Consider the following 17,920-nt stretch of genomic DNA (forward strand, 5'->3'; position numbering starts at 1 on the left):
TAATAATGGCATTTATTAAGGGCTTACTATGTGCAAAACACTGTTCTAAGCGCTGGGGAGGTTACAAGGTGATCACGTTGTCCCACGGGGGGCTCACAGACTTTACAGATGAGGTAACTGAGGCCCAGAGAAGTTAAGTGACTTGCCCAAGGCCACACAGCTGACAATTGGCGGAGTCGGGAGTGGGCTGGGATTACATAGAGTAATAAATAGAGTAAATCAGCCCCGACGCGGCTCTATCAATCAATCAGTCAATCAATCAATCGTATTTTTTGAGCGCTTACTGTGTGCAGGGCACTGGACTAAGCGCTTGGGAAGAACAAGTCGGCAACATATAGAGACGGTCCCTATCCAACAGCAGGCTCCCAGTCTAGAAGGGGGAGACAGACAACAAAACCAAACATATTACCAAAATAAAATAAATAGAATAGATATGTACAAGTAAAATAAATAAATAGAGTAATAAATATGTACAAACATATATACATATATACAGGTGCTGTGGGGAAGGGAAGGAGGTAAGGCGGGGGGGAGGAGGGGGAGAGGAAGGAAGGGGCTCAGTGTGGGAAGGCTCTAGACTGTAAGCTCATTTTGGGCAAGGGCTGGGTCTGCTTATTGTTATACTGTTCTCTCCCAAGTGCTTGGTACAGCACGCAGTAAGCGCTCACAAATAATAATAATAATAATAATGGCATTTATTAAGTACTTACTTTGTGCAAAGCACTGTTCCAAGCACTGGGGAGGTTACAAGGTGATCAGGTTGTCCCACGGGGGGCTCACAGTCTTAACCCCCATTTTACAGATGTGGGAACTGAGGCACAGAGAAGTGAAGTGACTTGCTCAAAGTCACACAGCCGGTAATTGGCAGAGCTGGTATTTGAACCCATGACCTCTGACTCGAAAGCCCGGGCTCTTTCCACTGAGCCACGCTGCTTCTCTACTACTGACTGACTGACTGTTAATAATAATAATAATGACATTTGTTAAGCACTTACACAGTGCAAAGCACTGTTCTAAGCGCTGGGGGGAATATAAGGTGATCAAGTTGTCCCACGTGGGGCTCACAGTCCTAATCCCCATTTTACAGATGAGGAAACTGAGGCTCAGAGAAGTTAAGTGACTTGCCCAAGGCCACACAGCAGACATGTGGCGGAGCTGGGATACGAACCCATGACCTCTGACTCCAAAGCGCGTGCTGTCCCCTGGCCCGGCAGCAATCGGTCCCTGGACGGTATTTATCGAGCGCTTATTGAGCGCAGAGCACTGTACTAAGCACTTGGGAGAGTTGGTTCACCATCCCCACCCTCAAAGAACTTAGTGTTGAGAATGGGGGGCCCTGAGAGCGTCCAGTGGGTTTGGTTGGGGTCAGAAGGCGGGGTTCTGGGGAGGTGGGGAGCATTTTACTTCTGAGAGGGGAATCAACCAATCAATCAATCGTATTTATTGAGCGCTTACTGTGTGCAGAGCACTGTAGGAGACAGTGGTGGAGAGGAGATGGGGAGAGCAGAGGAAAGGAGAAAATTACAAGCTGAGGGGCAAGGGGGAGGAGATGACACCCATTTCCAAGGATTGGAGGCAGCGTGGCCTACTGGAAAAGCACAGGCTTGGAAATCGGAGGATCTGGGTTCTAATCCCAGCTCCACCAATCAATCAATCAATCAATCAATCAATCGTATTTATCCCCCGGGCCTGGAATGCCCTCCCTCTGCCCATCCGCCAAGCTAGCTCTCTTCCTCCCTTCAAGGCCCTACTGAGAGCTCACCTCCTCCAGGAGGCCTTCCCACACTGAGCCCCTTCCTTCCTCTCCCCCTCGTCCCCCTCTCCATCCCTCAATATTACCTCCTTCCCTTCCCCACAGCACCTGTATATATGTATATATGTTTGTACATATTTATTACTCTATTTATTTATTTTACTTGTACATATCTATTCTATTTATTTTATTTTGTTAGTATGTTTGGTTTTGTTCTCTGTCTCCCCCTTTTAGACTGTGAGCCCACTGTTGGGTAGGGACTGTCTCTATATGTTGCCAATTTGTACTTCCCAAGCGCTTAGTACAGTGCTCTGCACATAGTAAGCGCTCAATAAATACGATTGATGATGATGATGATGATGATGATGATGATTTATGGAGCACTTACTGTGTGCAGAGCACTGTACTAAGCGCTTGGGAAGTACAAGTTGGCAACATATAGAGACGGTCCCTACCCAACAGTGGGCTCTGCTGAATGCCCTACAGCAAGCCACTTCACTTCTCTGGGCCTGTTTCCTCATCTGTGAAGTAGGGATTCAAGACCTGTTCTCCCGCCCATTAATAATGTTAACAATAAAAATGATAACGATGGTATTTGTTAAGCGCGTACTATGTGCCGAGCACCGTTCCAAGCGCTGGGGTAGATACAAGGTCATCAGGTTGTCCCACGTGGGGCTCGCAGTCGTCACCCCCATTTTATAGATGAGGTCCCTGAGGCACAGAGAAGTGAAGTAGCTTGCCCAAGGTCATACAGAAGACTGAGTCCCCTCCTTCTCCCCACCGCCTTACCTCCTTCCCCTCCCCACAGCACCTGTATATATGTATATATGTTTGTACGGATTTATTACTCTATTTATTTATTTTTTTGTACATATTTATTCTATTTATTTGATTTTGTTAATATGTTTGGTTTTGTTGTCTGTCTGCCCCTTCTAGACTGTGAGCCCGCTGTTGGGTAGGGACTGGCTCTAGATGTTGCCAACTTGGACTTCCCAAGCGCTTAGTCCAGTGCTCTGCACACAGTAAGCGCTCAATAAATACGACTGAATGAATGAATGAAAGTGGCAGAGTCAGGATTAGAACCCACGTCCTCTGACACCCAAGCCCGGGCTCTTTCCACTGAGCCACACTGCTTCTGCTCCCATTTAGGGAGCCCCAACGGGGACAGGGACTGCATCCAACCTGACTGTCTCCTCTTCAGCACTTAGTAAAGTGCTTGCCCTGAAATCAACGCTTAATAAATACCATCATAATTATTATCATCATCATCAATCGTATTTATTGAGCGCTTACTATGTGCAGAGCACTGTACTAAGCACTTGGGAAGTATAAATTGGCAACATATAGAGACAGTCCCTACCCAGCAGTAGGCTCACAGTGTAAAAGGGGGAGACAGAGAACAAAACCAAACATACTAACAAAATAAAATAAATAGAATAGATGTGTAGGAGACCTCTGAGGATTTTTCTACTCCTTCAATCAGTGGTATTTACCGAGCTCTTATTGTGGGCAGATCAAGGGGAGTGAATCCCCCTTTTCCTCCTCCTCCTCCCCTCCCCATCGCCCCCCTCCCTCCCTCTGCCCTACCCTCTTCCCCTTCCCACAGCACTTGCGTCTATTTGTACATATTCATCACTCTATTTTATTAATAATGATAATAATAATAATGGCTTTTGTTAAGCGCTTACTATATGCAAAGCACTCTTCTAAGCGCTGGGGAGGTTACAAGGTGATCAGGTTGTCCCACGTGGGGCTCACAGTCTTAATCCTCATTTTCAGATGAGGTAACTGAGGCCCAGAGAAATTAAGTGACTTGCCCAAAGTCACACAGCTGACAGGTGGCAGAGCCGGGATTTGAACCCATGACCTCCGACTCCAAAGCCCGGGCTCTTTCCACTGAGCCACACTGCTTCCCCAGATTAATGATGTGTATTTAGCTATAATTCTATTTATTCTGATGGTATTGACACCTGTCTACTTGTTTTGTTCTGTTGTCTGTCTCCCCCTTCTAGACTGTGAGCCCGTTACTGGGTAGGGACCGTCTCTATATGTTGCTGACTTGGATTTCCCAAGCGCTTCGTCCAGTGCTCTGCACACAGTAAGCGCTCAATAAATCAATCAATCGTATTTATTGAGCGCTTACTGTGTGCAGAGCACTGTACTAAGCGCTATACGATTACGATTAATAAATACAATTAATAAATACGATTGAATGAATGAATATCAAAGGGTTGATAGACACATTCCCTGTTTAAATTGTTTTTCAACAAGCTTACAATCTTCACTCATTTCCTTATTGCTTCGTTGGACTCCGGGTGGCCGACTCTATTTTCTCCATCTGAAAGAGGCACCTTTGGACTGTACACCTGGATTCCCGGTGGCCGACTCTATTCCCTCCATCCGAAAGAGGCACCTTTGTACTGTACATGTGGATTCCCGGTAGCCGACTCTATTCCCTCCATCTGAAAGCGGCACCTTTGGACTGTACATCTGGATTCCCGGTGGGCGACTCCATTCCCTCCGTCCGAAAGAGGCACCTTTGGACCATACATCTGGATTCCAGGTGGGCGACTCTATTCCCTCCGTCCAAAAGAGGCACCTTTGGACTGTACATCTGGATTCCAGGTGGCCGACTCTATTCCCTCTGTCCGAAAGAGGCACCTTTGGAGTGTACATCTGGATTCCAGGTAGCCGACTCTATTCCCTCCATCTGAAAGAGGCACCTTTGGACTGCACATCTGGATTCCAGGTGGCCGACTCTATTCCCTCTGTCCGAAAGAGGCACCTTTGGACTGTACATCTGGATTCCAGGTGGCCGACTCTATTCCCTCCGTCCGAAAGAGGCACCTTTGGACTGTACATCCGGATTCCCGGTGGCCGACTCTATTCCCTCCGTCCGAAAGAGGCACCTTTGGACTGTACATCTGGATTCCCGGTGGCCGACTCTATTTCCCTCCGTCCGAAAGAGGCACCTTTGGACTGTACATCTGAAAACCAACGCGCCGCGTGGACTCTTCTCCCCAGGCTAAAGCCCGGGCCAACTCGCCTTGGGGAAAAGCCTGGATCGTCCAGTCCAGAGTCCAGTGCTTGGCTCCGCTTTCCCCGCAGGTGGTGTTACCTGCCTGGACTGTGAAATGGTTCTGCTTGGAAGGAGAGGAAGAAAAAGCCAGAGCAGGGAGAAAATGGGGATCAGAGGCACCCCTTCCCAGCCCCACTTTCACTTCCCCGTATTTATTTATTTATATTCATGTCTGTCCCCCTTTCTAGACTGTAAGCTCGTTGTGGGTAGGGAATGTGTCTGTTCTATTGTTCTAGTGGACTCTCCTGAGCGCTTAGTACAGAGCTCTGCACACAGTGAGTGCTCAATAAATATGATTGACTGACTGACTTCTCCTCTCAGTTGATGCTTTGAGAAGCAGCGTGACCTAGTGGAAAGAGCTGCAGCCTGGGATTCAGAGGTCCTGGGTTCTAATCCCAGCTCGGCCGCTTGCCTGCTGTGTGACCTTGGGTGAGTCATTTGACTTTCTTGTGCCTTCATTTCAAAATGGGGGTCAATACCCGTTCTCCCTGCTACTTGGACCGTGAACCCCATGTGAGACAGGGATGGTGTCTGACCTGACAGTAATAATAATGATGGTATTTGTTAAGCACTTAGTACAGTGCTCTGCACACAGTAAGTGCTCAATAAATATGATTGATTGATTGATTAAGCACTTACTATGTGCAAAGCACTGTTCTAAGCACTGGAGACTGTTCTAAGCGCTGGGTCTACTCCAGCTTAGTACGGTGCTTAGTACAACAGTAATAATATTAATAATAATAATACTAATAATGATGGTATTTGTTAAGCACTTACTACATGCCAAGCACTGTTCTAAGCACTGGGCACTGTTCTAAGCGCTGGGTCTACTCCAGCTTAGTACGGTGCTTAGCACAACAGTAATAATATTAATAATAATAATAACAATAATACTAATAATTTAGACTGTGAGCCCACTGTTGGGTAGGGACTGTCTCTATATGTTGCCAATTTCCCAAGCTCTTAGTACAGTGCTCTGCACACAGTAAGCGCTCAATAAATACGATTGATGATGATGATAATAATAATAATGGTATTTGTTAAGCACTTACTACATGCCAAGCACTGTTCTAAGCGCTGGGCACTGTTCTAAACTCTGGGTCTACTCCAGCTTAGTACGGTGCTTAGCACAACAGTAATAATATTAATAATAATAATAATGATGGTATTTGTTAAGCACTTACTACATGCCAAGCACTGTTCTAAGCGCTGGGCACTGTTCTAAACGCTGGGTCTACTCCAGCTTAGTACGGTGCTTAGCACAACAGTAATAATATTAATAATAATAATAATAATAATAATTTAGACTGTGAGCCCACTGTTGGGTAGGGACTGTCTCTATATGTTGCCAATTTCCCAAGCGCTTAGTACAGTGCTCTGCACACAGTAAGCGCTCAATAAATACGATTGATGATGATGATAATAATAATAATGGTATTTGTTAAGCACTTACTACATGCCAAGCACTGTTCTAAGCGCTGGACACTGTTCTAAGCGCTGGGTCTACTCCAGCTTAGTACGGTGCTTAGCACAACAGTAATAATATTAATAATAATAATAATGATGGTATTTGTTAAGCACTTACTACATGCCAAGCACTGTTCTAAGCGCTGGGCACTGTTCTAAGCGCTGGGTCTACTCCAGCTTAGTACGGTGCTTAGCACAACAGTAATAATATTAATAATAATAATAATAATGGTATTTGTTAAGCACTTACTACATGCCAAGCACTGTTCTAAGCGCTGGGCACTGTTCTAAGCACTGGGTCTACTCCAGCTTAGTACGGTGCTTAGCACAACAGTAATAATATTAATAATAATAATAATAATAATAATTTAGACTGTGAGCCCACTGTTGGGTAGGGACTGTCTCTATATGTTGCCAATTTCCCAAGCGCTTAGTACAGTGCTCTGCACACAGTAAGTGCTCAATAAATACGATTGATGATGATGATAATAATAATAATGGTATTTGTTAAGCACTTACTACATGCCAAGCACTGTTCTAAGCGCTGGACACTGTTCTAAGCGCTGGGTCTACTCCAGCTTAGTATGGTGCTTAGCACAACAGTAATAATATTAATAATAATAATAATGATGGTATTTGTTAAGCACTTACTACATGCCAAGCACTGTTCTAAGCGCTGGGGGCACTGTTCTAAGCGCTGGGTCTACTCCAGCTTAGTACGGTGCTTAGCACAACAGTAATAATAATAATAATAATGATGGTATTTGTTAAGCGCTTACTATGTGCCAAGCACTGTTCTAAGCACTGGGGGAGATGCAACATAATCATGTTGTCCCACGTGGGGCTCACAGTCTTCGTCCCCAATTTACAGGTGAGGGAACTGAGGCACAGAGAAGTTAAGTGACTTGCCCAAAGTCACACAGCTGACAAGTGGTGGAGCCGGGATTAGAACCCATGATCCCTGGCTCCCAAGCCCGGGCTCTTTCCGTTGAGCCACGCTGCTTCTTTGGTCTTAACAGTAACCACTTAACAAATACCACAGTTATTATTCCTTGTGAAATGGGTCTAGGAAGACCAGTAGATGGATGGTGGAGGTTGGAGGAAACCCAGAGTCCATATTTGCAGATGGAGCCAGGAGTGGGGGAGTGGATTTCAGGGGTCCTGTGGTTAAGTGCTTAGAACAGTGCTCGGCACATAACTTGTACTTCCCAAGCGCTTAGTACAGTGCTCTGCACACAGTAAGCACTCAATAAATATGATTGAATGAATGAATGAATTTATTACTCTATTTGTTTTACTTGTACGTGTTTATTAAGCGCTTAGTACAGTGCTCTGCACATAGTAAGCGCTCAATAAATATGATTGATGATGATTCTATTGATTTTATTTTGTTAATGTGTTTTCTTTTGTTCTCTGTCTCCCCCTTCTAGGCTGTGAGCCCACTGTTGGGTAGGGACTGCCTCTATATGTTGCCAACTTGGACTTCCCAAGCGCTTAGTACAGTGCTCTGCCCACAGTAAGCGCTCAATAAATGCGATTGAAGACTGTGAGCCCACTGTTGGGTAGGGACCGCCTCTAGATGTTGCCAACTTGGACTTCCCAGCTCTGCCACATGTCTGCTGTGTGACCTTGGGCAAGTCACTTAACTTCTCTGAGCCTCAGATCCCTCATCTGTAAAATGGGGATTAAGACTGTGAGCCCCACGTGGCACAACCTGATCACTTTGTATCCCCCCAGCGCTTAGAACAGTGCTTTGCACACAGGAAGCGCTTAACAAATGCCAACATTATTATTATTATTATTATTATTATTATTATTATTATTATTATTCCCAAGCGCATAGTGCAGTGCTCTGCACACAGAAAGCGCTCAATAAATACGATTGAAGACTGTGAGCCCGCTGTTGGGTAGGGACCGCCTCTAGATGTTGCCAACTTGGACTTCCCAAGCACTTAGTACAGTGCTCTGCACACAGTAAGCGCTCAATAAGTGATCAGAAGCAGCGTGGCTCAGTGGAAAGAGCCCGGGCTTTGGAGTCTGAGGTCATGGGTTCATATCCCGTCTCTGCCAACTGTCAGCTGTGTGACTCTGGGCAGGTCACTTAACTTCTCTGTGCCTCAGTTACCTCATCTGTAAAATGGGGATTGACTGTGAGCCCTACATGGGACAACGTGATCACCTTGTATCCTTCCCAGTGCTTAGAAAAGTGCTTCGCACATAGTAAGCGCTTAACAAATACCATCATCATCATCATCATCAATAAATACGATTGAATGAATACTAAGCGCTTAACAAATACCATCGTTATAAGGGGGAGTGGAGGTCCCGCCCTCTTAGATACAACTCAGGATCTTTCCCATCTCTCCGGACCAGGTTGCCTCCCGTGGGGAGTTTTCCAGATTTTGCCCATTTTGGATGGATTTCCTGCCCTTTCCGTGGCTCTCTAACGAGCTTCCAGTTTCGCGCCTAATGATCCGTGACCAATTTGGAGTTCCTTGGGGGAAACTCATCTGGGCAGAACCCGGGAACAATTAGACTGGGAAATGGATTGGGGGAAAGGCTTTTAGACTGTGAGCCCACTCTTTTAGACTGTGAGCCCACTCTTTTAGACTGTGAGCCCACTGTTGGGTAGGGACTGTCTCTATGTGTTGCCGATTTGTACTTCCCAAGCGCTTAGTACAGTGCCCTGCACATAGTAAGCGCTCAATAAATGCGATTGATTGATTGAAAGGCCCAGACTGGCCCAAGCCAATCCGCAGGTGGGCTTCCCCGCCTCAACTGTGAGGGGCCCAAAACTTTAGGGTCGCTGCCTCGGCAACTTCTACCTCCCGACACTTTAGGGCATGGGGCAGAAGGTGAATATCCTGATGGGGCTTAAAATTTTCCCCCATTCATTCATTCATTCATTCATTCATTCATATAATAATAATTATAATGATGGTATTTTTTGAGTGCTTACTATGTGCCAAGCACTGTTCTAAGCGCTGGGGTAAATGCAAGGTCATCAGGTTGTCCCCCGTGGGGCTCACAGTCTTCATTCATTCATTCATTTAATCGTATTTATTGAGCACTTGCTGTGTGCAGAGCACTGTACTAAACGCTTGGGAAGTACAAGTTGGCAACACGTGGAGACGGGCCCCACCCAACTACGGGCTCACAGTCCATTTTGTAGATGAGGTAACTGAGGCGCAGAGAAGTTGAGTGACTTGCCCGGGGTCACACAGCTGATAAGGGGCGGAGCCGGGATTGGAACCCACGACCTCTGACTCCCAGGCTTGGGCTCTTCCCACTGAGCCACGCTGCTTCTCTAGGATACAAGGTTGTCAAGTTGGACACAGTCCCTGTCGTGCTTGGGGGTCGCAGCCTTCATCGGCACTTTCCGGATGAGATGACCGAGGCCCGGGGAAGTGAAGTGACTTTCCAGAGGTCACACGGCGGACAAGTGGAGGAGCCCGGATTAGGAGCCAGGACCTCTGAATCCCAGGCCAGTACACTTTCCACTAGGCTACACAGCTTCTCCTTAACACTTAGATGCACAGCGGGCATCTGACCAGTGCTGGGCCGGGGACGGGAGCGTTGAACAGTGGACTGATGTCCGCGGGGGGATCACAGCCAGAGGTCCGGAGGCCTGTCGGCTGCCCCTGCAGGGCCTCTCCCTTGGGGAAGCGGCAGAGATGCCCAGGGTTGCTCTTATAATATAAATATTTAATATAAAGGAATATAAAGGTGAACAATTTTTGCGGATCAAGCAGCCCCCTTCTTCAAAACGGTCATTTTAGAAAGGCAGAGCAGCAGAATTGCCTTGAGAGTTGCTCTTAAGGACATGAAGATGAGCAGTCTCTGCTAATCGAGCGACCCCGTTCTTCACTTCACTTCCCCTGGCCTCGGTCATCTCATCTGCATATATGTATATATGTTTGTACATATTTATTACTCTATTTCTTTATTTATTTATTTTACTTGTACATATCTATTCTATTTATTTTATTTTGTTAGTGTGTTTGGTTTTGTCTCCCCCTTTTAGACTGTGAGCCCGCTGTTGGGTAGGGACTGTCTTTATATGTTGCCAATTTGTACTTCCCAAGCGCTTAGTACAGTGCTCTGCACACAGTAAGCGCTCAATAAATACGACTGATGATTGATGATGATTCATTCGATCGTATTTATTGAGCGCTTACTGTGTGCAGAGCACTGTACTAAGCGCTTGGGAAGTCCAAGTTGGCAACATCTAGAGACGGTCCCTACCCAACAGTGGGCTCACGGTCTAGGAGGGGGAGACAAACAACAAAACAAAACATATTAACAAAATGAAATGGATAGAATATGTACAAATAAAATAGAGTAATGAATCTGTACAAACATATATACATATATATAGGTGCTGTGGGGAGGGGAAGGAGGTAAGGCGGGGAGGATGGGGAGGGGGAGACTGTACTAAGCGCTTGGAAAGTACAATTTGGCAACAGATAGAGACCACCCCAACCTAACAATGGGCTCAGAGTGTAGAAGGGGGAGACAGACAACAAACCAAGACAAGCCTGGGGCCGACTTTGGCAGGAAGGTGGCCAGTGCCCCTTTTCCCAAGGGCTTGCGGGAGGCTGTGGGCATCGTTCATTCGATTGTATTTATTGAGCGCTGACTGTGTGCAATCAATCAATCAATCGTATATATTGAGCGCTCACTGTGTGCAGAGCACTGTACTAAGCGCTTGGGAAGTACAAGTTGGCAACGTGAGTTGGCATGGTTATCTCCAGTGGCTACCAATCAATCTGCGCATCAGGCAGAAACTCCTCACCCTGGGCTTCAAGGCTGTCCATCCATCCCCTCGCCCCCTTCTACCTCACCTCCCTTCTCTCCTTCTCCAGCCCATCCCGCACCCTCCGCTCCTCTGCCGCTAATCTCCTCACCGTACCTCGTTCTCGCCTGTCCCGCCATCGACCCCCGGCCCACGTCCTCCCCCGAGACTGGAATGCCCTCCCTCTGCCCATCCGCCAAGCTCGCTCTCTTCCTCCCTTCAAGGCCCTACTGAGAGCTCACCTCCTCCAGGAGGCCTTCCCAGACTGAGCCCCTTCCTTCCTCTCCCCCTCGTCCCCCTCTCCATCCCCCCCATCTTACCTCCTTCCCTTCCCCACAGCACCTGTATATATGTATATACGTTTGTACATATTTATTACTCTATTTATTTATTTATTTTACTTGTACATATCTATTCTATTGATTTTATTTTGTTAGTATGTTTGGTTTTGTTCTCTGTCTCCCCCTTTTAGACTGTGAGCCCACTATTGGGTAGGGACTGTCTCTATACGTTGCCAACTTGGACTTCCCAAGCGCTTATTACAGTGCTCTGCATATAATAAGCGCTCAATAAATACGATTGATGATGATGATGATGGTTATGAAAACAAACCCAGGAGGGCTGCTCACCGTTTTATCCCCTTCCACCATCTCCACTTGATTTGCTCCGGCCCTGTCACAAGGGAGCCAGAGCCAAACCAGAAGTGGGTTGAAACTCACTTCCGGAGGGCGATGTCACTTTTTTGTACACTTGCCCCCGTGGATCGCGGGGAGTCGGAGCCTCGGCAGCCCAGGGAAATGGCAAATAAATGCGGCAGTGTCCTCTGGGGAGTGTGACGCCGGACATCTCAGGTTCAGTAGCGCTCCAGTGCTGTGGCATACAGTCTCTCGTTTGAAACCGTGAGCCCACTGTTGGGTAGGGACTGTCTCTATATGTTGCCAATTTGTACTTCCCAAGCGCTTAGTACAGTGCTCTGCACATAGTAAGCGCTCAATAAGTACGATTGATGATGAAACGCATCTAGGCGCTAAGGGGTCGTTGGAAGCCCGACCTGGTCCTGCTCCCCTCCCAGAAGCCCTCAGTCTCAGCCGCTGGTTAGCGTCAGCACATGAAGTCATGGGTTCAAATCCTGGCTCCACCAACTGTCAGCTGTGTGACTTTGGCCAAGTCACTTAACTTCTCTGGGCCTCAGTTCCCTCATCTGGAAAATGGGGATTAAGGCTGTGAGCCCCACGTGGGACAACCTGATCACCTTGAATCCCCCCCAGCGCTTAGAACAGTGCTTTGCACATGCTAAGTGCTTAACAAATACCATCATTATTATTATTATTATTATGAAGGGCTGAAGGTTGTGGTGGGCGCAATGACACTGATGTGTTTCCTCAACCCTGCCAAATCAGTCAATCGGTGGTATTTATTGAGTGCTCACAGCATGCAGAACACTCTGTGATCTGTGATCAGGTTGTCCCACGTGGGGCTCACAGTCAATCCCCATTTTACAGATGAGGGAACTGAGGCACAGAGAAGTTAAATGACTTGGCCAAAGTCACACAGCTGACAGTTGGTGGAGCCGGGATTTGAACCCATGACTTCATGTGCTGACGCTAATGTACTAATCGCAGTGAGCAGAGGGCTTTCTTCTCCTTAATAATAATAACAATGATGGCATTTATTAAGCGCTTACTATGTGTGAAGCACTGTTCTAAGTGCTGGGGAGGTTACAAGGTGATCAGGTTGTCCCACGGGGGGCTCACAGTCTTCATCCCCATTTTACAGATGAGGGAACTGAGGCACTCACCCGACAACTGGCGGAGCCGGGATTAGAACCCATAACCTTTGTCTCCCAAGCCCGGGCTCTTTCCACTGAGCCACACTGCTTCTCAGTGCTGGGGTGGGGAAGATACAAGGTGATCAGGTTGTCCCACATGGGGCTCACAGTCTTAATCCCCATTTTACAGATGAGGTCACTGAGGCAAAGAGAAGTCGAGTGACTTGCACAAAGTCACACAGCTGACAAACTGACAGCTGACAAGCTCCCCCTTCTAGACTGTGAGCCCACTGTTGGGTAGGGACCGTCTCTATATGTTGCCAACTTGGACTTCCCAAGTGCTTAGTACAGTGCTCTGCACACAGTAAGTGCTCAATAAATACGATTGAATGAATGAATGAATGAAAGTGGCAGAACCAGGATTAGAACCCATGACCTCTGACTCCCAAGCCCTTGTTCTTTCCACTGAGCCACTCTGCTTCTCCTCCTTTTCCTCCACTTCCCCCCCAACACCGGTTCCTCTGTCCTCAACTGGGGTGGACCAAGGGACTCCTTCTTTAAGGCTGTAAACTCGTTGTGGGCAGGGAATGTGTCTATCAACATTGTTGCATTGTACTCTGCCAAGCGCTCAGTACAGTGCTCTGCACACAGTAAGCGCTCAATTAATACCACTCATCGCTTGTCCCCTTATTACTTCCTTCCAGTAATTCCCTTTTCCAGAGATGGCAAAGAGATGAGGGGTTCCAAATCCATTCCTGCCTTGGAACCCACAAACTCTAAAGTTTATTCGTTCGGTAGTGTTTGCTCGTCGTGGGCAGGACAGATAATAATAATAATAATAATAATGATAATGGCATTAAGAGCTTACTATGTGCAAAGCACTGTTCTAAGCTCTAGGGGGGATACAATGTGATCAAATTGTCCCACGTGGGGCTCACAGTCTTAATCCCCATTTTTACAGATGAGGTAACTGAGGCTCAGAGAAGTTAAGTGACTTGCCCAAGCAGCAGACTTGTGGTGGAGCCGGAATTCGAACCCATGACCTCTGACTCCAAAGCCCGGGCTCTTTCCACTGAGCCACGCTGCTTCTCTTGTCTACCAACTCTGTTGCATCGTCCTCTCCCAAGCGCTTTGAACGGTGCTCTGCACCCCGTAAGCACTCAGTAAATACCTTTAATGATGATAATTTACTGGGCGCCTACTGTGTGCAGAGTGCTAGATTAATCAATCAATCAATCAATCGTATTTATTGAGCGCTTACTGTGTGCAGAGCACTGTACTAAGCGCTTATTAAATTAAATTAGATTAAATCCTTGGGGAAGAGCTAGACTTTCCCCTTGAAATCAACAGATCAGCTTCAGCCCCTTATCGTTTCCAGTGCCTTTCATGGTGATGATAGAGGCCGAGGAGAGGCCCGTGGCCGGGGCCGGCTACAGAGGTGAATAACGGAGAGCAGTTGCTTCAGGGTGGCACGTGGCAGGCCCGCCTCCTAACCCCAATCAATCAATCAATCAATCAATCGTATTTATTGAGCGCTTACTGTGTGCAGAGCACCGCACTAAGCGCTTGGGAAGTCCAAGTTGGCAACATATAGAGACGGTCCCTACCCAACAGTGGGCTCACAGTCTAAAAGCCCAACAAGTGGGTCCCCGCTTGGCACGTGCAAGATGGCATCCTAAAGCGCTTAGTACAGTGCTCTGCACACAGTAAGCGCTCAGTAAATACGATCGAATGAATCCTAAAGGAGTCCTCACCAAGATGGCCACCACCCAGGGGGTGAAGTCCTCCCTCCTCTCTACATCCCTCGGCTGCAACCGGCAGTCGCCTTTAGTTTTATTTTTCACCTGGCTCCTCTGCTTCTTCACACTCAGGAATAAAGATTTATAAATAAGTTTTACATTTTTTAAAATGTGTCTTTACTGAAGCTCCGGAGAGCGATGATCACCGTTTTTCTTTCCTGAGGGTGGCAGGGAGCCGGGCGACTCCTCCTGGGCCTAGGCCCTTCGGGTGGCTGGGCGGGGGTCCGGTACATGTGGCCTTTAAATTCCCCAATGCTTCTCCCCTCGAGAGTTAGAAGGTGAGGCTTCATCTCTGGATAGATCCCAATTTAGATGGAAAATAATTGAGGAGCCTAAAGAAAGGTGCGGAATTAGGAACTCCATTCAGGATTGATTGATTGACAGATTGATCCATTAGTCTCCCATTAGGTCACGTATGCTATGATAACAATAATAATAATGATGATGATTATTATAATAATAATACTCATTCCCTTGGTGACCTCATTCGCTCCCACAGCTTCAACTATCATCTCTACGCTGATGACATCCAGATCTCCATCTCTGCCCCTGCTCTCTCCCCCTCTCTCCAGGCTCGCATCTCCTCCTGCCTTCAGGACACCTCCATCTGGATGTCTGCCCGCCACCTAAAGCTCAACATGTCGAAGACTGAACTCCTTGTCTTCCCTCCCAAACCTTGCCCTCTCTCTGACTTTCCCATCTCTGTTGACAGCACTACCATCCTTCCCATCTCACAAGCCCGCAACCTTGGTGTCATCCTCGACTCCGCTCTCTCATTGACCCCTCACATCCAAGCCGTCACCAAAACCTGCCGGTCTCAGCTCCGCAACATTGCCAAGATCCGCCCTTTCCTCTCCATCCCAACCACTACCCTGCTCGTTCAAGCTCTCATCCTATCCCGTCTGGACTACTGCATCAGCCTTCTCTCTGATCTCCCATCCTCGTGTCTCTCCCCACTTCAATCCATACTTCATGCTGCTGCCCGGATTATCTTTGTCCAGAAACGCTCTGGGCATGTTACTCCCCTCCTCAAAAATCTCCAGTGGCTACCAATCAATCTGCGCATCAGGCAGAAACTCCTCACCCTGGGCTTCAAGGCTGTCCATCCCCTCGCCCCCTCCTACCTCACCTCCCTTCTCTCCTTCTACAGCCCAGTCCGCACCCTCCGCTCCTCCACCGCTGATCTCCTCCCCGTACCTCGTTCTCGCCTGTCCCGCCATCGACCCCCGGCCCACGTCATCCCCCGGGGCCTGGAATGCCCTCCCTCTGCCCATCCGCTAAGCTAGCTCTCTTCCTCCCTTCAAGGCCCTGCTGAGAGCTCACCTCCTCCAGGAGACCTTCCCAGACTGAGCCCCTTCCTTCCTCTCCCCCTCGTCCCCCTCTCCATCCCCCCATCTTACCTCCTTCCCTTCCCCACAGCACCTGTATAGATGTATATATGTTTGTACATATTTATTACTCTATTTATTTATTTATTTTACTTGTACATATCTATTCTATTTATTTTATTTTGTTAGGATGCTTGGTTTTGTTCTCTGTCTCCCCCTTTTAGACTGTGAGCCCACTGTTGGGTAGGGACTGTCTCTATATGTTGCCAATTTGTACTTCCCAAGTGCTTAGTACAGTGCTCTGCACATAGTAAGCACTCAATAAATACGATTGATGATGATGATGATGATGATGATGATGGTATTTGTTAAGCGCTTACTATGTGCAAAGCACTGTTCTAAGCGCTGGGGAGGTTACAAGGTGATCAGGTTTCCCCACGTGGGGGCTCTCAGTTTTAATCCCCATTTTACAGATGAGGGAGCTGAGCACAGAGAAGTTAAGTGACTTGCCCGAAGTCACACAGCGGACCGTTGGCGGAGCCAGGATTTGAACCCATGACCTCTGACTCCAAAGCCCGGGCTCTTTCCACTGAGCCACGCTGCTTCTGATATAGGTCAAAAGGCATGACGATTTGGGTCTGAGAAATATGCTTGTCCTGAAAAGAATGACTAGCCAAATCTGATGGCAGAACTGATGCCGAGAGGAGAGCAGAATAGAAGCAGCGGGGTCTAATGGAGAGACATGGGCAGAAGGACCTGGGTTCTAGTCCTGCCTCTGTTACATGTCCGCTGTGTGACTTTGGGCAAGTCACTTCGCTTCTTTTTGCCTCATTCCCTCATCTGTAAAATGGGGACGAAGACTGTGAGCCCCCTGTGGGACAGGGACTGTGTCAATCAATCAATCATATTTATTGAGCGCTTACTGTGTGCAGAGCACTGTACTAATCAGGCGTCCAACCTGATTAGCTTGTATCTACCTCAGTACTTGGAACAGTGCCTGGAACATAGTAAGCGCTTAACAAAAACATCACAAAAAAACAAACAACGAAAGATGCAGCACCCTAGGCCAAATCATCCCTTCAGTCGTCATGAACATTTTTGAATTTATAACAACAACTGCGGTATTTCTTGAGTCTGTTCTATGTGCCAAGTACTGTGCTAAGCGCTGGGCTGGATATAAGATAATCAGGTCCCACATGGGGCTCACAATCTAAGTAGAATGGAGAACAGATATTGTTGCCAACTTGTACTTCCCAAGCGCTTAGTACAGTGCTCTGCACACAGTAAGCGCTCAATAAATACGATTGATGATGATGATGATGATGATGATGAATCCCCACTTGGCAGATGAGGGAATTGAGGAACAGAGAAGTCAAGTGACTTGCCCAGGGTCACCCAGACGGCATTTGACAGAGCTGAGATTAGAACCCAGGTCCTCTGACTTCCAAACCCAGGCTCTTTTTACTAGGCCACACTGCTTCTCTACTCATTTACACTCTTCTTAGCACTTATTTAAATAGAGAAGCAGTGTGGCCTAGTGGAAAGAGTGTGTGCTTGGAGTCAGAGGATGTGGGTTCTAATCCTGGCTGTTGTCTGCTTTGTGACCTGGGGCAAGCCACCTAACTTCTCTGTGCCTCAGTTCCCTCACCTGTAAAATGGGGATTAAAAATGTGAGCCCCACGTGGGACAACCTGATTACCTTGTATCTAACCCAGCGCTTAGAACCGTGCTTGGCACATAGTAGACTGTGAGCCCGTTGTTGGGTAGGGACCGTCTCTATATGTTGCCAACTTGTACTTCCCAAGCGCTTAGTACAGTGCTCTGCACACAGTAAGTGCTCAATAAATACGATTGTTTGATTGAATGAACATAGTAAGTGCTTAACAAATGCTTACCATTATTATTATATGTCCTCTCCATGTATTCCTTTT

The sequence above is a fragment of the Tachyglossus aculeatus genome, chromosome 1 (genome assembly GCF_015852505.1).
Source record: "Tachyglossus aculeatus isolate mTacAcu1 chromosome 1, mTacAcu1.pri, whole genome shotgun sequence".
Classification (NCBI taxonomy): domain Eukaryota; kingdom Metazoa; phylum Chordata; class Mammalia; order Monotremata; family Tachyglossidae; genus Tachyglossus; species Tachyglossus aculeatus.